At 41.2% G+C, this 22,192-nt stretch overlaps 1 non-coding gene across 1 annotated transcript; it reads left to right on the plus strand.

The window, feature by feature from the left end:
• The first annotated feature begins 13,319 nt into the window (after nucleotides 1-13,319).
• Nucleotides 13,320-13,438, plus strand: LOC145390510 (5S ribosomal RNA). The gene has a single exon (XR_013895658.1). It is a non-coding gene; the product is annotated as a 5S ribosomal RNA (ribosomal RNA).
• Nucleotides 13,439-22,192: the final 8,754 nt, after the last annotated feature.

Below are 22,192 nucleotides of genomic sequence, written 5' to 3' on the forward strand. Positions count from 1 at the left end.
GCTTATGACCCTACCCCCAGTCCCAGACTCATGTGTGGAACTGATCACCTGCAACTGCGCCAACCGATGTATGAGTGCACGTTGGAAATGTAAAAAATCCCGCTTGCGTTGTACAGCAGCATGCAAATGTAGAACATCCGATGACGATTGTAGCAATGTCGAAGCCCAACAATGACGTTGTGTAAAACACACTGCCACTATGCCTGTTCATCAATTTGCAATCTGCAACTTGTTGTAATGTAAATGTGTTGCCAGCCATCCTGGATTTATGTTATGTTTATTATTTAATTAAGAGAAAAGTAATGTCAATAAAATAATTAATGTACAATGACTTTATAGTGGGTTTTAATAAGGTTTTACGGTCATTCATAATGATTTACGGACGAAGCACCACTTGTAAAAATGATGCTTTTGAGTTTAAAGCGGCTATCTTGGATTTACCCGTCTGACGGTTTCAGCTTGAGAGATACAGCTTGGCAAACAGCATAAATGGATTCTGCACAAAAAAACACCCTAGAAAAGCTTGTTTTCCAACTTTGACTCCAAAATGCCTGGAGTTGTCCAAATACCTGAAAACCGGACTAGACTACCATTGTGCCACCTCTCCATTCCTTCCCTCCTGCTACATGGGCATCTGGTAACACTCATGACTCGAATGTCACACGGCCATATTGCAGAACTTCTGCCTATCAGAATTCTTTTATTTATCCGAACTTCATCTCTCTGGAACTCGCTTCCCCTGAGTTGTTTCCCCCCAGACTTTAACCTTCTGGTGTTCCAGTCCAACTGTTACGGATATTTTATGAACAGAGGACACCAGTAATCTGGTGTATGGATTTTTTTTTTCATTCATTTGTTTTTCCTTCCTCAGTTCTGTTATTTAAAAAAAATTGGCAGTGGAATGGCTGGGAGAAGGAAGGAGGTGAGAAAGGAAGAAGACATCAGTAGGAAGGAAGTATTGGAAGCAATGAAGAAAGTCGAAATGGGGAAAGCCTCAGGAATTGATGGAGTGTGTGGTGAAGTGATGAAGCATAGGAGCGAGATCGTAGTAGAATAGATATGAAAGACATGCAGATTGGCCTGGGAGGAAGGTAAAGTTCCGGAGGATAGGAAGTCACGTATAATTATTCCCCTGTAAAAAGGAAAGGGAAAAAAGAAGTGTGTGGTAATCATAGGAGCATTTGTCTTGCTTGTGTTATCGGAAGAGTATATGGTAGGATACTTATTGACAGAGTTAGAGAAATAACAGTGATTAGTTCGAGAAGAATAGGGAGGTTATAGGATGGGAAGAGGTTGTGTAGATCTGATATTCATCTTTAGGTCGTTAATGGAAATGTTTCTCTCTCTCTCTCTCTCTCTCTCTCTCTCTCTCTCTCTATATATATATACTGTATATATATATATATACATATATATATATATATATATATATATATATATATATATATATATATATATATATATATATATATATATATATAATGTGTGTGTGTGTGTGTGTGTGTGTGTGTGTGTGTGTCATCTTCACCATATGACTGCCTCAACCAACATCACTCTTATTGTCAGGATGTTAAATGTGGCTGGGATACGTTAGGAAATTACTGCAGAGAGACAACTCAACTTTGATTACTGCCACATGACCACATTACTGCATTTTGGCTACCATCAGACGATTATAATCTGAGTTCCGCTCGATGCTACACAGTTACGTAGCTACTGGGGAGGGGGGGAGCGCATGCCTCCCACAGTTGGCCCCCCTCCCCCCTCCACGAACACACCCCCACTCAACCCACGCCTTGATGATCTGTGTACAAAGAAAGGAACAAAATAGAACCGAAAACATTAACATGGATGAGATTGTAAGCTCTCGTGGGAGTTGTTGTATGCTGATGATTTGGTGTTGATTGCAGAGAACGAAAGGGAGGCGGAGGAAAGGTTTAGGAAGTGGAGAGATGGTATGGGGCACAATGGTTTAAGGGATGCAGATAAAACAAAAGTGATGATATCTAGGGTTGGTGGCGGTACAGTCGAAGACGAGGGAGAGTGGCCATGTGCAGTTTGCCATAAGGGCGTGGGAAGTAATTCCATCTTGTGCGGTGTTTGTGATAAATGGTTGCATAAGAGATGTAGTGGTATCAGAGGTAGACTGCGAGATAATGTTGATTTTATGTGTACGGCGAGGTAGACTCCGAGATAATGCTGATTTTATGTGTACGGCGTGTCGAGGTGAGCAGGTGGAGATTGTCAGACATGAAAGGATTGAACTTGCTGGTGAATCTCTTGAGTGTGTGGAAGAGTTTTGTTATTTGGGAGACATGTTGTGTGCTGGAGGTGGGGCTGGAGCTAGCTCTGTGGCTAGGGTGAGAAGTATTTGGAAGAAGTTCAGGGAGTTCTTGTCTCTCCTGACACTGAGAGGACTCTCCCTACGTGCTAAGGGGTCTTTGTATGCAGCATGTGTTAGGAGTGTAATGCTGTATGGTAGTAAGACCGGGGCAGTGAAGGAGGAAGATATTCGCCGGCTCAGACGTACAGAAATGACAATGATTAGGTGGATGTGCAATGCGTCCCTGCGTCCAAGGCCTGGAGGGGCTGGGTTTACGATAGAAGAGTTGAGAGGTAGGATGGGACTGGAGTGTATTGGTGTTGTGATGAGGAGAGGTAGATTGAGATGGTTTGGACATGTGGAGAGGATGTGGGATGATAATTGGGTGAGGAAGGTGAGAAGTGTTAATATTGGGGGTGGGGTTATGAGGGGTAGATCGAGAAAGACATGGGACGAGGTCATTAAGTGTGACCTCAGGGTTAAGGGACTGAACAGGGAGGTTGCAATGGATCGTGCAGAGTGAAGAGCCGCCATTAGGTGACCAAGGCCAACACATGCAAGCATGTTGGAGCCTTTAAAAACGAAAACGAAAACGATTTTCAGTCAACCACAATAACTGATGAATGAAACCGTTCTAGCCCCTGGCCCTGTCTCCTCCTTACTATTTTTAACAGCCCACACCCCACTGACCGGGCCAATGTATGGCCCGGCCTGCACTATAGGTGCAGAAATCTTTGAACGAACGAACGTTCTAGAACATACACAAGAAAAGGATAACTACACCTACATTATTTTGTGTACAGTGTAGTCTCCTTGTGTAGCAGCATTTACATATTGTTGTGATGTATTTTCTGTTCAGTACAGGCTATGCTGAGTTTTTGCATTTTAAGTCTTACGAGTATTGGAAACTTGGACATGTAATAACTGTTACAGAATTATAATATTGAATGAGCATCATATATAATACAGGATATTTCCTTTAAATAATAGCTATACGGTATAATATATCTATCTAATCTTTTATTGCCATATCTGCGTATTTTTTTATTTCAAAGGATTTCACAGGCGTTCTACACTGTAAAACCATTAGTATTCTGTGATTGCATCTCTGGTCATGAATTGTAATAATTTTGAAAAGATTCGTGTACTATAAATATGAGCAGTAGAAGTAGTAGTAGTAGTAGTAGTAGTAGTAGTAGTAGTAGTAGTAGCAGTAGTAGTAGTAGTAGTAGTAGTAGTAGTAAGTAGCAGCAGCAGCAGCAGCAGTAGCTGTAGTAGTAGCAGTAGTGGTAATATAGTAATATTAATAGAATATTTACAGATAGATAGATGGATGGATGATACAGATACGTATGTTTATGTACGCTCTAGAACAAAAGTCCTGCGCTGCTCAAAATCGTAGGTTGACCCTGATGCATCGGAGGCTCGAACAGTAAAGCAGAGGACAACAGTAGTATTGCTCGAACCTCAGATTCTTCATAGTTTACTACGATTATGAGCAGCGCAGGATTTTTGTTACTGAGTGTACAGTCATGAGCACTAATAAGGAGACAGAGTAGTCTGCCAACAGAGGGCATGTTAATCGCACACATCTACCCCCTAACTCCCTCTCCTTACCCCCCCCCCCAAGCCACTGAATTGTTAGGCAGATGGATCGGAGATCTGAAGCTTCGCTCACTCGCATAACTACTTTTTTTTTTTTCATTTATCCAATATTTATATATATATATATATATATATATATATATATATACTGTATACTCAGACGCCTTAATCCCGTAAGGGGTGGCCACACACAAATCGCCTCCAGTTCCGCCCTGTCCCCTGCCATTTGACTGTTCTCATCCCAGCTTACACATCCCTCTCTCATATACCTCTCCACTCCATCCCTCCATCTCATTCTCGACCTCTCCCTCCCTCTCCCCAACTCCACCTCACTCACATACACTCTCCTATACTCTCCTATTTAGACTCTCGCTCTATACCCACTACAGTACACATGGCCAGACGACCTCGGTGTAATTCTCCTAGCACTTTCTTTCACACCCACATCCACATCCCAGTGTTCCACTTTTTCGTTGGTCAGTCTGTCTCTCCATGTAACTCCATTTGCTTCTCTCAAATAACTCATTTCCACTGTTCTCAGTCTTGACCTGTGTCCTTCCAACAAGGTCAAAGCTTCACTTCCGTATGTAAGAGTTGGTCCCACAATACTTTCATGCAGCCACTTTTTTACCATCATGTACTTCCCTATTTCTTATCACTGCTTTCGAAGAACCAGCAACCTTTCCTCCTTGTTGCATCCTTTCAAGCACTTCTTCCTCCAAACGTCCATCCTTACTCATCACACTACCCAAGTACTCAAAATGCACTTGCGTTTTCCATTTCCTCATTAACTCACCTCACTGTACATTCAGTGACTTAATTTTTCTTAAAGACCATAACTTTACTCCTCCCTACAATCACCTTTAGATCCCGTTTCTTACAGAATGTCCCAAACTCATTCAGCTAGGCTTGCAGATCCTCTTCGTCCTTGCTTAACAATACAGTATCATATGTAAACAACAGCACAGGAAGTTTCCAAATGCTATCCTTTCCCAGTAGGGTCGCTCCAACATCCACTGCCCTACCTTGTACCTCTTTTATGACCCCATCCATATAAAGATTGAACAGTCATGGAGACATGACACATTACTGTTTCAGTTCAGTATTCCGATATAAATATTCATTCTATTCACTATCCACACGCATTGTAGCCTTAGCACCCTCATGCATTCAACAACTTCCCATTTACTCCATATTATGTTCTCAATATTTTCTACATTCCGTATCTATCCACTCTGTCATATGCTTTCAACTCCATGAAGGCCGCAAACAATTTTCTTTCCTTCTCTAGAAACCTTTCCACTAAAGACCAAAGGATGAATATATATACTGTATATATATATATATATATATATATATCTATTGCCAGACGCCTCAATCCCGTTTGGGGTGGCCACAAACAAATCGCCTCCAAGTCGCCCTGTCCCCCGCCATTTCACTGCCCTGTTCCCAACTCACACCCCCCTCTCTCATATACCTCTCCACCCCATCCCCCCATCTCATCCTCGGCCTCCCCCTCCCTCTTCCCCCCTCCACCTCACTCACATACACTCTCTTCGTCAGTCTTTCACCCTCCATCCTCTCCACATGGCCAAACCACCTCAGTGTGTTCCTCATAACGCGTCCTATCACATCCACATCCACACCAAAACGCTCCTTTATATCCTCATTCGTCAGCCTGTCTCTCCACGTGACTCCACAGGCTCCTCTTAAATAACTCATTTCCACTGCTCTCACTCTTGACTTGTGTCCTTCCAACAGTGTCCAAGCTTCACTTCCGTACGTTAGAGTTGGTATCACAATATTGTCATGTAGTAACTTTTTCACTTCCATGCTCACTTCCCTGTTTCTTATCACTGCTTTCAAGGAACCAGCATCCTTTCTTCCCTGCTGTACCCTTTCAAGAACTTATATATATACATATGTATATATATATATACTGTATATATATATATATATATATATATATATATATATATATATATATATATGCAGTATCAGGGTGTTTCAAAAGTCCCGCATTATTATTTAAAATTTATTAATATTGCAATTATAAGAGGAACTAAATGACAGTTTGGTTGGTGATTCTACGATTCACGAGAATATTGGTGGCATCAAACTTGGCTTCATGAGTCTACTGGAAAGTCACTGGTACACCTCAACGAGGGCACCGCCTTTTTCTAAACGAGCTCCAGGATCGATGGGTCTCTTTCGTAGTGATGCAACAGTCTCTCACACATCTCCACCCGGCAATGGTATTCTTGAGGTTCCTGCTTCTGAACCATCTGGATCCTGTATGGATACAGCTTGAGATCATGCAGCAAAATCCGTTGGATAGTTGTCATGCTGATGTTCAATTCCGCAGCTGCTCGCCGAATGGACTTTCCTTGACTCTAAGCAAAAGCTTCAACATTCTCCTCACTCCTCCCACTTCGAGGTCTTCCTGGCCGGGGTTTGTCCCTAAAAGATCCGATCTCCATAAACTTCTGGTGGGTGGCGACGATGGTGTTCCTATCCGTTGCACAGTGCTGTCCGTAGACTGCCCAGAATCATCGCTGCACTTCAACCACTGATTGAAAAACCTCCTGTCATGCAGCTATTTTACACCTCTGCCTTTAGAGTCAGCATGGTAGCAGAAGAAAACGGTCCAAAACTTCAAATGTAGCCTAAAAAAATTCTCAACTACTGAGTAAGAGTTTACCACAAGATGAAAGTCGTTGGTCGATTACATGAAAATAAAATAAAAATCAAATTAGTAAGGAACTTTTGAAACACCCAGTGTATATATATATATATATATATATATATATATATATATATATATATATATATATCATCATCATCATCAGCCGTTTGAATATCCACTGCAAGACTGGCCTATCCCGACCGAAGTCAGGATGATGCAGCCAACGTATCTCTACCAAGTGGCTTAGGCTGTCTAGTAGAGATTGTATGTAGGGTGAGAAGTGCTTGTACTGTAAGTGTAATTGTAGTGTTGTAGTGGCTTTGGATGTGTGTGTAGTCTGTGAACCAAGTGTAATCAGCACACGCAAGCTGACTGGGTGCAAACATACTTTATAGTAAGCAACACTGGTTCAACCACAACACCCCTTGTGTCCGCCAATGCAGTAAGTGGCCGGATGAACACTCCTAAAGTTTATTACCCTGGTGGGGCACGAACCCTGGTCCGTGTACGAAACGCACACTCTACCACTGTACCACAGAGGCTCCATTTATATATATATATATATATATATATATATATATATATATGTAGTGTGTGTGTGTAATCAGATTAACATGCTAAAATAAAAGTTCCTATTGCATTAACAATGAGTGGTGCCAGGCATAAAAAACGTTGACCCAGATTAGTTGTTTTATTGCTGTTAATTACTGAATCGGTACCGACATTAAGTGTCAGTAGTAGTTAATATCTCTGTCTTCAACCGTTTTCATTTTTTTTAGCACTCTGAAAATCCGTGACCATGAGTTTGACCTTTCAAGGTCACTTAGGGTCAGACGTCATGGTACCATTTTAAAAGTCCACATGGGGTTCCACCATTTTGAACCTATAATGCTACAGGAATCTGTAACATTGTGTTTGACTTTTGAAGGTAAAAGTTCGTGGTACCAAAAGAAAGGTAATATGGGACTTCCTATATGTTGATGATAGTAAATATCTCTTTATTTTCAAATGTTTTCAAGTTATAGCCATCTGAAAATCCGCGATCTTGCATTTGACCTTTCATGGTCGCTCAAGGTCAGAGGTCATGGCGCCAACTGGAAGCCCACATGAGACTTCCTATATCGTCAACCATTTTCGAGTTGTCACCCCCCGAATATCCATGACCTCGAGTGTGACCTTTTGAGGTCACTTAAAGTTGAAGGTCATGGTACCAATTAAAAGCCCATATGAGATTTCTTATAAGTTGATAATAGTAAATATCTATCAGCAACCAGTTTCAAGTTATAGCCCCTGAATATCCGTGACCTTGAGTTTCACCTTTCAAGGTCACTCGAGGTCAAAGGTTTTGCTGTCAAATGGAAGCCCATATGGGAGTTACTGTATACTGATAATAGTAAATATCTCTATCTTCAACCGGTTTCAAGTTATAGCTCTCTGAAAATCCGTGCCCTTTATTTTGACCATTGAAGGTCACTCAATTACCTCCAAAATTTAATTGCTTCCTTTTGGGACTATTCCCCACATATCCTGAAAGTTTCATGTAATTTCATCTAGTCATTTTTCTGTAATGTTGCTAAGAAACAAAGAAACAACCAAAAACAATACCTTGCCCAACTCCGTCCCAGGCGAGGTATAAACAGGTAAAAAAAGACACAGGAAGTCTCATTTTAGGCATTTACAAATCATCATATATATACTGTAAACCCGTGTGTGTGTGTGTGTGTGTGTGTAGCGAGAGAAAGAGAGATAGGATTTCGATGAAACTTGGCAGGATGGTTCAAACTGCATCACAGATGGGCCAGTTTCAATGTCATGTCAAGTGAAATTTTCTGAAGGCATGTTTTGGCCCTCAGTAATTGTACCCAGTCGTGTTACATTATGCAAAAAAAGAGGCAGGGCATTTTCGTGGAGTTCCATGTGTCATAAAGACTTTGTAGTTACTTGTAGAGAAGTTATATATATATTAGACTTATAGACGAGCGGTTGTTACACTTGAGTAGCTTCGTAAGTAGCTAATCTTCTTTCCCAAATGTCATGTAGTGACAGGAGAGGTAAAGAATAGTATGGGACTATTTTTATTTGTCTTGGAAATATTAACAAGTCTCTCACACGGAACGAGTATAAGTCCCGGGTAGCTACCTCCCTGTCTCGCTATCTGTCTCTCTCTCTCAAATTGCCAAGCCCTTCTCCCATCACCTGTCTCCTCTGAGGCCTGTCTACTTCTCTCTCGCCTGTTCGGTCGCTAATCTCCGTCTGAGCTCTCTTTCCTAAATTCTGGTGTAGCAGGGGTGTGTCACGTGTGTTCCTCGTGGATGGACTAGGTCTTTGTTCACGAGAGGACTGCTGACAGCTACCTGCATCATCTCCTTACTGGCCGCTGTCGTCAGCTTTCCTCAGTGTTAACAGTGTGTAAGCATGTTTAGCACTGCTCGATTCTCGCAGACACAACACCTTCTCCTCATCTGACTCCCTGCTTCTATCTATCTATTTATCTATCTATCTATTATGATTTGTAAATATAATATGGGGTCCTACCACACATGCATCTATGCAGAGAGAGAGAGGTTATACATATACAGTCTAATGTGTCGATTACTTCATTAATGCTATGAACAGACTATTTTATTCAGCAGAAAATGGTAAGAGCTGTGATGGTTGCTGTGACAATGGTTGTGGTGGTAGCTGTGATGGTAGCTGTGATGATGGTGGTGGTGGCAGTTGTGATGGTAGCTGTGATGATGGTGGTGGTGGTAGCTGTGATGGTAGCTGTGATGGTAGCTGTGATGATGATGGTGGTGGTAGCTGTGATAATGGTGGTGGTGGTAGCCGTGGTGATAGCTGTGATGATGGTGGTGGTGGTAGCTGTGGTAATGGTGGTGGCGGTAGCTGTGATGATGGTGGTGGTGGTAGCTGTGATGATGGTGGTGGTGGTAGCTGTGATGATGGTGGTGGTGGTAGCTGTGATGGTAGCTGTGATGATGATGGTGGTGGTAGCTGTGATGATGATGGTGGTGGTAGCTGTGGTGTTGATGGTGGTGGTGGTTGTGGTAGCTCTGGTGACTGTGGTGGTGGTCATGGTAGCTATTCAGAAATGGCTTACATTTGGGCAAATGCTGCATTGGCCGCAAAACACTTGCCTAATATACTAAAATCGTGTGTGTGTGTGTGTGTGTAGGGCAGCCAAAACTGTAAAAAGGGCTTTGATGAAACCTGGCAGGATGGATGCAATTGGGTCATAGAGGGGACCACCTTACCTTCGTGTTGAGTAAAAATGTCTATAGAGGTGTCTTGATCCCCAACTGTTCCGACTGTTTGCAGGAGCAAACTAGTGGGCAGTGAGGCACTTGCTCCTGCTTTGACACATAAACTGTGCTTCAAGAAAAGTCAAGCATGATCCAGAAATGGCCTAATTCAAATGTGTTGAGCGGCCTGACAAGAGCCACGAAACTCATCAAAACTAAAAGAATACTGGTACTTCATTATACACACAAGGAAGGTAAAAGCATCCACAATAGTCCCACTGGTTTTAAGTAATGCAGACTATTTTGATCAAAATAGTGAAATGGCTAAAATATATACCTCTTTCCACAGTTCCTAGTATATACAGCTATAAATAGGTGTACAATAACTTTTGTATAATTTCTCAAGTTCGTCTGTAACAGAATGACATAATAAACGATTTCACAGTTCGAGAGAGAAAACTTACTGTTTGCAGTAAATACCCTGTAAAACACCTGGGAGAGACGAAATATCTGAATGAGTATTAAAGGGACTAAAGAATGCAATATTGAAGCCTTTAGATGAGCTTTTCAACATATACTTAATGAATACCAAGTTTCCACTTGAGCAGAAGCTAACACACGAAACCCAGTACTAAATAACAGGCATCCTATCGAAACCAGGAAATTAGTAAATGGCTTAAACTCTAGGTGCTGGAAACCACTGGCAGAGAGAAGATTGTTATATACTTTATTCTTGTCAAAGATTCCCAATGTGGGTTCTTGAATAATCGCCCCCTCTCTTATATCCTGGAATTTTTTAATGATAGAATGAGTTGTGTAAGACGATAACAAATCTACTTATGGTGTTTACCTCACTGTTGAAGAGGTCAGTGTGAAGAGGCATTTCATATATTTCTCATCAAAAGACTTCTTCAGAAAACGATGGCATTGGTCTCAATGGCACTGTGCCAAGGTGGATCAATAATAATTGCTTACAAGATAAATAAATAATCCTACCAATGGTAAACAAGTGGTGCCAAGCACAACAAACCTCGCCTGACAGCAGATATTTAATTACTGTTAACCCACCCCGTCCCGTCGACGTATGGGTACGTTGCAACGATTTGCATTTGCCAGTCCCAGCGACGTAACGGTATGTCGTGCAATTGCAAGGTCCCTAATTTGCACAATTTTCAATTTTCGCGTGTGATTTTTCGTATGTATACACGGGACACCTTCCTCTATTCCTCTACAAGATGCCAAGCAGGGACAATGCCTTACACCGCATAACCTCCCCCCTCCCCTCCTCACGCCTTTGTCTCTGCAATTCAATTGTTACCAGTGACCTGGCCAATAAAGACATTCAGGGCCAGAGTGATTCCCCAATTGATGACAATGTGGAGGACAAGGTTTACATAGCATTACAGGAAGAAACAGTCAGAAATGATGATCAGGTAATGTGGGAAAAAAAAGGTCATGAATGGTGATTAGTTAGTGAGTGAAACAATGCTTATAATGCCTATATAAATAAATAAATACCGTTTATCAGTGGATAAAATAGTTACCCTCCCATAGAACTCGTTTTCTTTGGTGCCAGCATGTTAGAAAACCCAGTCAGGTAAGGAGGAACTCCTACCTGGATTGAGTGTTTTAAACCTCAGGTGAGCAATTTCTCTTCGAATTTTCGATGTTTCTCACCAAAAGCGAAGGTTTTAGCCAAAAAAACATTTTTCGAAAATACCTCGGGACTGGGGGATGTTGAAGGTGCGGAAAACCTCGGGACGTGACGGGTTAAATACTTACTTGTTTCTGCCATTTAGCGTCATTGCACAATTAATCCACTGGCACCCACTGTCCTCAATGTAGGACGGAACTGGACATTTGCAAAAGTTAATAAAGAAGGGAACCCTATGGTAGGGACCTGTGAGCTTCGTGACTATGAGCTGATAGGTGGAGGGCAGTACATTTAGTACCCCTCCAAGAAAATTCCTCACACAGAAACCCTGCGAGTTAATGGGTTAAAGTCTAAGGTAATGGCACAAATGTTTTCAAGTTAGGCCCCCTGAAGATCCGTGATCTTACATTTGACTTTTCAAGGTCACTCAAGGTCAGAGGTCATGCTGCCAAATGAAAGCCCATATCAGACTTCCTGTATCTTGGTAACAGTGAATATCTCTGTCTTCAATAAGTTTCGAGATAGAGCCCTCTGAGTATCAGTGACCTTGAGTTTGACCTTTCAGAGTCATGCACGGTCAAAGGTCTTGGTGCCAAATAGAAGCCCATATTACGAGTTCATGTACGTTCCTAATAGTAAATATCTCTATTTTTAACCATTTTCAAGTTATAGCCTTCTGAAAATCCATGACATTGATTTTGACCTTTCAAAGGCGCTCGATTACCTCCAAAATTTAATCACTTTCTTTGAGGACCAGTGCCCACATATCCTGAAAGTTTCATGTAATTTTATTCAGCCGTTTTCCCGTTATGTTGCTAAGAAAAAAAAAAATTGAACAAAACAATACCTCGTCGGACTCCGTTAGTGCGAAGTAACAATTGGACTGGGAGAAAGTTATAAGAAGAGCACCACAGGGATGTGTTCTATTGAGCTTTCCATAAGCACTGAATGGGGCTCAAGTTGTGTAACATTCAATTTTGCCACAGAAACAAAACTTAACAACAGGGTATATATATATATATATATATATATATATATATATATATATATATATATATATATATACACACACACACACAGTAGGGTCCCCATTTACGCGTGTTCAGTTTATGCGTTTCTCCATTTATGCGAGCGGCAAAACAGTCATTCATTAATTATCAATTTATGCGAAATTAACTCATTTTATGCAGCTCGCTAGACATAGTGGCCAAGATTCGGGTTCCAGCTGGGGAATTCCCGCCAAACAGTGTCTCCTCGCCAAGCTGCTCAGTTCAGCCGGAGTCTCTCACCGTAACAGACGTGCTCTGAGTGGTCTTCATCATAAAACGTGACATATATTTACATGTAAAATAGGGGGTTAGGTTCTAGGAGCTCCATATTATTCGTTAAATATATATTTAAAGATAGGTTATTATAAATATGTCTGCCGTAAGACACCCAAGACAGTGTGTTTACATACGAAGTCGTCGACTGGACACACCAGCGCATTCTAACCTAGCCTAACCAACTAGTTTGGCTTCTAACACTCCCCATAAAAATTTTAATCACCAAAAATTGCCACTAAGCCTCTTGAAAATCCTCATTACCAATCAAGAAAAAAACTGCTGACCTAACTAACACGTCAATGGCTGTCCAGCATCACGCATATTTCGCCAAGAACCATTTTCGGCGCTCATTAAAAAAAAAAAAAAAAAAAAAAAAAATTTAAAGTCATTAGTCACCAGCACAAAAAAAAAAAAAAAAACTAGCTATACTGAAGTCGCCAGCATGGAGTAATTGCGTATTTCTCACTTCTCAGATACGCACGAATTTAACGGCCATACCACGTTGAGTACACCGCTTCCCGTTCGATCAGCGAAGTTAAGCAACGTTGGGTCTGGTTAGTACTTGGATGGGTGACCGCCTGGGAACACCAGATGCTGTTGGCATCCCTACGTCAAGTCTGGTTGGTGGAGGATTAGTGCCCCTCCCTGTAAAACAATTAACTCTAAGCCCTTGGCCACCCTGTCTGGGATACATGGCGTCTGGCAATGTAATGTGATGTGTCTTTGTTTATTATTGTTACATCCTCGTCCCACAGTGCCACAGGCTCCAAATGTAGTTGTTCAGTAGGAAGGACGTTGCCCAGTGAGTTGTTCTTCCTATGGTTAGCCTTCAGGTGTACAGTACAAAAGATCAGCTGAGGCGTTGTAAATAAACACTTTCTTCTTGAAGTTCACTGTCTGTATTTTCCAAATAATTCCACTTAAGGCTTTCCAACTTCACTTCACTGTGCTCACAAGCACTGGAGCTATACATACTTTACTAACTCCTATTACACTTAATGCTTGACAACACTTGACAGTTTTTCACAAGTACCGATGATGTAGCCTACGAACTTCAGTAACACCACTGCTTCCACAAGTACCAAAAATAATCTTCACTACTGTGATTAAATTTAATGCTTGGTAGGAACCCTTCACAAACATCACTAAAGCACTGCACTGACACTACACTCAAACTGAAAACCAACTAAACCTCACTCAAACTGACCTGAAACCCAACTAAACTTGTAATAATCTCTACCCCATCTTATATAAGCTTACATTATTCGAGATACTTCTCCATTAAACGAGAACAACAGTTGCCAACTCGGAGATATGAAAACATGCGAGAGTTGTCTCACATTACACAACACTCAAAATCGTTTACCATATGAACTTATATAATTTAACAAGCAATCACTTAAATAAAACATTATAAAGAAAAAGAGCACATAAATTAATGCATTACTTACGAAAAAAAAACTACGTTCACAAATGGCAGGCAAATTGGCAACTCTGACTGGTACCGAAATTAGCTACAGTACGGTAAACATCAAGAAACGTCTCGAAGATACGATACTACCTAACTGGCAAATCCCCTTTCATAACATTATTGTACCTTAGTTTGAATAAATATCATTGTTCTTTAAAATGGAGGAGTAATAATGTCCATGTGAGTGTGAATATTATAGGTAATCATAAGTCTAACCCCTAAAGTGGGTATCGTCTGTCCACCAAACTCCATTTTTTCCATAAGGCCTGTGGTTCCATTTATGCGTTTTCCATTTATGCGTGCTTGTTTATCCACCAAATTGTAGCATAAATGGAGGCCCTACTCTCTCTCTCTCTCTCTGTCTCTCTCTCTAGGTGGCCTGCAGTCCTGACGGACCCAGGTTCGAATCCCGGCTGGGGCAGGGAACAGTTTAAGGATTTGAATCTCACTAAATCAGGCTTTACTGATCTACCAGAAGAGCCGCCGACATGTCGTCAAAATACCTCCGCTAATACCAATACACCAGTCCTGTATGAGACAGCCCTAGCATGTATTCAATATGGACGGTGGGTGTTAGCGCCGAAGTGGTGACATGTAGAGGTGTATGGTATGTAGGAGGACTGCTGGGCCTTGATAGCAGGCTGTGAAGCCTATGCCCAGAGTCGGACACATATATATATATATATATATATATATATATATATATATATATATATATATATATATATATATATATATATATATATATATATATACTGAGGAAAGATACTGAGATTTTGATGAAGTGCTTAACTGGGTCCTGACATGGCTTATGCATTTTAATACTAATAAATGCGAAGTTATACATACTGGCATTAAAAATAAAAAAAAATAAAACTATCACTACTATTGATACGGAACTCAGTAACGGTAAGGAAGATAAAAAAAAAAAAAAACTAATATTAAAATACTGAGTTTTTTTTTAAACCAACCATACAGTGTACATAGGCGATTAAGAAAGCCATATATCTAGATTCATAGTAGCTCACTTGAATGCAGATCCTCACTACGTACAGTTAATTAATTTCCCAGTTTGCCCACACTTATAGTATAGTATGTAGTGTTAGCCACAGCAATAGAAAAAAAGTACAGTACATTCAAAAGTAAATACCAGTACACCTAAAGGTGACAGAAACAAATAATATGGAATGACTGACAGAATGTGGTTAATTTAACTAAGTGCAGACGATGAAGGGATCTAAACCATTTCTCCATTCGTAGGACGAAAGAATTTGAAATTTGATCAATAATTGACCCTGATCTGGTACAGCTATAGATAATGGTTATAAAATTGTCGGCAAACGTTAACAATTTTGTATTTTATTTTTCCATTTTTTGCGAATATAAAGTATATGGAGCAAGTTGTCTTACAGTGTGGTAAACTGCGACTTAGTACTAACATTTTAAAGTCGCTTGAAGAAGTATTTAGCCTCTGAACACCACTCTGCTATCATCATTGGTGAATAATACATCCTTGACATATGATATCTTTCTCCACCTTGTACAAACCATGGAGAACAGAAAAACACAATGTGTGCTGTCACCAAAAACATCCTGAACCAGAAACATCCAGAATGCAGTGAACTCTGTATCTGAAGACAGCTCTCGCAGTTTCACAGAAACAAAACATAGTATGTTCCAGGAGTAACTGGTGGGCACAATAGGAGTATATGAGTGCAAGAGGATAATATATCAATAGGCCATTCGCAGTCAGGCATGCCAATCATTCCAAAAGGACAAGCTCCATTCTGCTTATTCCCACATCAGTCTTAGCCAACGTGTTCATAGTTACCCACTCTTTATTTATTTTACTTCGTTGTCATTTATTTCCAAGCTCCATGGTAGTCCTCACCCTTTGCTGTCTGCCTTAGTCGAAGGAACTGGTGCTTGGCAGTAGCTGTCCTGCTTTGTTACTTTGTTATCCTTGCATCTTTGTCTTTGTTCCATATAGCAAATACAAATACTTTAGTCATAGCTTACCCTGTAACAAACTCTCAAGGACTAATATGTCTGCTCGTGTTTTCTGTCCCTTGTACTCGTATATCGTCATATCCTTCCATAACATCCTACAAGTTTCCCTCTCCCTCCGCCTCTCTCTTCAGATTTCCCCCCCATCTCTTGCCTTTCAACCTCCTCTCTCCCACCTCCCACCCCACCGCTTACCCCTATGCATAAACATAAGCCCCTATTATAACTTTGCCTCTGGTCCTTTCACAGTCTCGGTATCCTTGGAATCCTGGTATCGAAGCCCGCACATTTATTAGTGGCTTGACCAGAGATTGCATTTACATATTCATACAGATCTCTCTCTCTCTCTCTCTCTCTCTCTCTCTCTGGTCCGTCTTGTAGCAAATGATTTATTTTTCGCCCTCTATTGTCAACCTTTTTTTTTTTTTTTTTTTTTTTTACTCTACCTAAACACTAGCTTTTTCGTCCATAATACATATGCCTTTTTTTTTTTATGATCACCATCTTCAGCTATGTATCATATTTCTTTCACCATCGTATACATGTAACCAATGCTCATACCATCAAATTCTAATTTCGTTTTACGTACGATATCATTGTATAGATTACAGTTACTTTATTGCTGATTATCACTCTTACAATTGCGGCACCAACAATGAGCAAGTATAGGAAATAGCGAAATGAGGTGGGGTGTCGTGTAGGAGAATTTGTTTTTCAAGTAAATATTTGCTTATAAAAAAAAAAAAAAGTAAAATGTCTTTAGATCAAGTCATACAAAACTTCCGCGACATATCCTCATGTGTTCGCTACCTGAAACACACTGGGTGTAAAAAGATTAAATATAAAAGAGCGCTTACCGTGAGCATCGTAGATGCTTGCGAATACTGACGTTATATATTGATATATTTTTTCTTACTGTCCTATCTATCCCTACTTACATCTGATTTTCAAATTCTAATCCTTTTCATACAGTAAAGCAGTTTGTACTTAATAATAATAATAATAATAATAATAATAATAATAATAAATCAGTATCGTACCCTGGTACGAGTATTTCTGTACGAGGGTTTGAGTGCACCACAATCTGCTGAGTTCCTAACCGATACCATGTGAAAGTGGCATTTCTTTCATACCAAATAAAATTTTGTAGTCATATTGTAAACAACATTTTTTTTTCCTGGATATCGCATCAGCAGTTTGGCCAATGAATGTAACTTTAATGCTTTAATCACTGATATCGCACATACTGTATGTATCCGAATGAAAGCTGATTAGCAAGTAGAATATAAATAACATGCAGACGTATCTTAAAAAAAGTATTACTTAACAAAGCTTTAAAATAGGTCTCATATCATCTGAAGTTGACCAGAGTAAAACAGAACAAGACGTATTGTACGCCTGCTTTCATAATCAAACTTCTACTGCAACATTTTGTTTGGCGTGAAGTGAGCCTTCCTGATAGTTGGGCAACGTGATTCACAGATAATATTGCTTATGGCATTACTACCAACGGTCGGTGCATATGGAATTTTTGTCCTATCCTACACTCCCTCATAACCATTACCTACTTCACACTCATCTATAATGAACACGATATCTGACTGCAATTTATAGGGATTGGTAGGTAACGTCAGCACAGTAGCAGTAAGGAGTACGGGGAACGTCCAGAGAGAATCTGTAACATTAAAGTTAGAAGAAAGAGAGACGCTGTATCCTTTCCTGTCCCAGTTCCCTCTCGAACTACAAGGAAAAATTGTTCCACATACTGAGATTCAAAAACACAGATACATTATCTAGTTTACTATTACTAACTTTGTACATGACAGTTACACTACTCATCAATGTCAGTGGAAACAAGTCATTCATTATAGTGCATGGAGACATAATTCAATTACACGTAAATAACAAACACATCAGGTGCAACATAGCGACTCACTTTTGAGTATCATATGGTCACCTGAATTATTACTTAATGAAAGAAAAATCACTCTTAATTATCCCCATGACCAGGGACAAACACGACTGTTTATACTTGTAGAGTTGCTGGATTCACTGAGCAGAAGATAATTGACGTTTGACTGATGCTTAGGGCATGTGAAGTTTCCTTGCCTTGTATACTCGCAAGTCTTCCCTGATCTCACTAGTTTCTACTCACCACACACCAACTTCGCTTGTCCATAGTCTCAACTGTCTCCCTCAGCAGAAATGCTGTGCCCCTTGGACACTCCTCACGTTCGTCCTCTCCGCCAGCCATTTAATTTTCTTTTGATCTTGTCACCCATATGACTGTCCTTATATACACTTCCTTGAACACTGTCTTGTCCCGTACTTGGGCTGTCTTGCCCAGTACTTGAGTCATTTCTACATAAAATTAATGATGCATTCACCACTACTCTCTTTCTGTCTCGGGACCTTTTACTAAAATTAATGATGCACTTATGGGTACCTTTCTCGTGATCTCTTGCTAAAATTGATGAGTACCTTTCTCGTGGCCTCTTATTAAAATTAATGATATAGTTAGTAGTACTGTCTGTTATAACCCCATCATCTCACTCCATGCCCCACAAAGGATGATCATTGGTACTCCACAAGAGTCTGACCTGCATCAAGTACCCACGCATGTTTTCTGTCCCCTCCTGGCACCACTCCTCAGTTTCTCCTCCTTCTGTGACCTTCATTGTCTCCTGCCATCTCTAGGTCTTTTCTGCAGCTTCTCATGCTTCCTGTGCTTTTGTTCTAATCTCCCCACAATGATTAAGCTTGATGGTCTTGTATGCCTCCTTTTGTAACCTGTGACACTCCCTTTGTTAGCAGCTGTGTCCTCTCCATTACCTGCTCCTTCCACATTCCCCTCCCCTTCCGGTCCAGGCCTAGACCCTTGGCCAAGACTATAAGGTGGGCCTGGGACATGGGAACACTGGTTGCTCATTTGTTTAGTGGCGTCGCAATTCACAGGATCACAAGTGTTGGCATCAGCTTGAAAGTCGGGGTGGTTAACGTCATCCAGTGTTTGACTGTTGCCATCCCGACATTCCTCCCCCTGCATTCTTGTCTGATTCTCCCTAGACGCAGCAGAGTAGTCCCAGGCCCCATGGATAGAACCCAGGGGTGGCAAGAATGTACAGTAGAAAGGTCCACCCTGGACTGTGAATGCTCCAAATGATGATGGAGGACAACAACAGCACTGCCTGTATAACCAACAATTGTAACCTAAATAGAAAGCAAGGAACATAACTATGACACATGAAAGAACATACACATGAAACCTCAGAGCAACCTTCTGGGTTCGTTTGTGTTGGGCTCGAAAAGGAGGAGTCTGAATTGGAAACGTAGTAATTCATCAAAATATAAGGGCACAAATAAATCATTCTGGAGGGAAATCCAAGGGAGTGCTTGAATTGTATCTAACTCAACACTAGAGAGTGACATATTAAAATGTAAGAAATGTGTAGTACAATCAATTTGGTGTCCCTGGTGACGGAGGCATACGCTGGAAGTGTGACTCACTAAGGCCACTAGAACCGTCAGCCAGGACCAAATGACCTATGTCTTGAACATTGTGAACTGTCTTAGCAATATCATTAACAGAACAATTAAGAGTAAATAGGATAGGTTTATTCAAAGAGAAACACCACTGATCATAACCTCTAACCTCTAACAGGGTTGAAAGTTTTAAGAATTTTCTTTCCACAAAGCTGAGGTGCAATGTCTTTATTAAGAAACATAGCACTCCCACTGGTGCTAGTGTTTGATCTCAAAAGAGGACCTTTCTGCTCACAAACATATAATTTATGATGGGTGCGACACTAAGTGAAATCGTCCAACAACATAAATTATTATAATGTAAATGATTTTCAGTTAATGCTATAAACTTGGCAGAAAGGGCTGTTTGTACAAAGATGCTTGTCTCAGGGACTTTATGAGCCAATGAACTGATCCAGAAAACAAAAAATATATCCCGGAGCACTCTGAACCTGAATTACCGAGTAGAAGCACACTGAGGAGTGGTTCTTGCGAGGTACTACTCTTATGAGATCATGATTCACGGCAAGGTATTTAGGAAAGGCAGAAAAAAGAAGTCCTGGCCTCATCAATGACACATATATAAATTTCCAGGAATCATATATTTGGCAAAATATCTGCACTCAGGCAGGTCTGCATCATGCTCTGAAGACCTAACTTAATACTCATATGATCGGCAATTATATCCGACAAAGCTACTGTAACTGAGGATGAAGAAATGCTTAAAATTTGCGAGCTTTGTCTTCCAAATGCAAGGCTCTGATAGAGAAATATCTAATTATCGCATGTGAAATATTACCTGCCCTTTGCAATTTGGCATGCAGCTTCTATTTGAGACAAATCCCTAATGCTAACATTTAAAATCTGAGTGAACATTCAATGCTTGATGCCCTTTTTCAGACATCTCATCAATCTGGCGTGAATTTCGTCTACTCGGTTTTGAGTTGCAGTACCAAATAAAGCAACACCAATATCACCAACCTCTGGGTCTACGACTGGTCAGTGGTTTATCTGACAACAAATAATCAACAAAATTTTTTAACCCCTAAAGTACTAACAGGATCGATCAATCCTTTTTCAGGATTACGCTAGATATCGAATATGATCGATAGAGGAGCCTTTGTAAAAAACTGCGGATGCTAGGTTTCGGCCCGGTTGTGTCGTATATCGATGCAAACCAATGAGAACTAAGTTCTGAGTAGGGAGGGGGGGGGATCCGGGCCCCTACCCATGGAGGGGGTTTGATTCCCCCATGGACCTCTCGCCACCTCCCTCTACCCCAATACCTTTGTTTTCTCTCCCCCTCCCTCGCCTCTGACCGCCTCCTGCTCCCTCCCTCCCCCTCCTCCACCAGCCCCCATCACGCCACCGTGGTTCTCCCCTTCCTCCTCCCTCCCTGTCTCCCTGGGGAGGGTTATATCCCCCTTACCCACCCTCCACACTCCTTACTCCCTCTTTGCCTGTCCTTTTCGTCTTGTGGTGTCTCTCGCCCACCTCTATACCCCCGTACCACCCGTCCAGGAGTCTCCCCCCCCCACCCCCTGTAGTATCCCGTGCGCTTACCTCTCCCCCCCCCCCCGCCTAGTGTATTATACGTCAGTGTTACTATTCATGTCGCGTGTTTTCATTGAGTACCAGATTATTGTTTGTGTAATTGCATGCTCCAATGCACGAACATAGAATGTATGTTTTTTCATGTATGTTTTTATTTTGACAGCTACACAGCTATAAGGGAAGGGGATGGGGGGAGGGAAGGTGGGGAGGGGATAAGTCTTGGAGGGGTGTTGGGAGTGAGTAAGGAACTACGACATAATTATTTTGCATGCTATTGTTTGAAAGAAAAAAAAATGAGCTGGAAAACTTTGAAAGGGGGTAGGGGAGGAGGGGGGTAGCTCTAGCTTTTTTTTTTTTCCCTTGAAATTCTTACAGCTACTTTATCTGACAGTCGTGAGGGGAGGGGTTGGGGGGGAAGGTGTGAGGGGAGATGGTGCTGGAGTGTGCGAGTAACACCAAAAAAAGATTTTGCATGCTTTTGCTATTTTTTTTTTATTCGGACAGCTACACAGCTATGAGGGAAGGGGACGGGGGGAGGGAAGATGTGTTGGGGGGGAAGGGTGTTGGGAGTGAGTGAGGAACACCGGCATAATTATTGAGCATGAAATTGTTTGAGAAAAGAAAAATGAGCTGGAAAATTCTGAAGGGGAGGGAGGTAGGGGGAAGGGGTGGTAGGGGCAACGGGAGGAAGAGAGGGAGAGGTGATGGGAGTAGGTGAGGAATGTCATGGGAGGGAAGGAATGAGGGAGGGAGGGGGTGGGAGAGTATAGAATACTGGAGTTGCCCCGCCTGAAGGGGTAATT

This window comes from Coenobita brevimanus, chromosome 14, assembly GCF_032717465.1.
Source record: "Coenobita brevimanus isolate Jiangsu-jjx chromosome 14, ASM3271746v2, whole genome shotgun sequence".
NCBI classification, from domain to species: domain Eukaryota; kingdom Metazoa; phylum Arthropoda; class Malacostraca; order Decapoda; family Coenobitidae; genus Coenobita; species Coenobita brevimanus.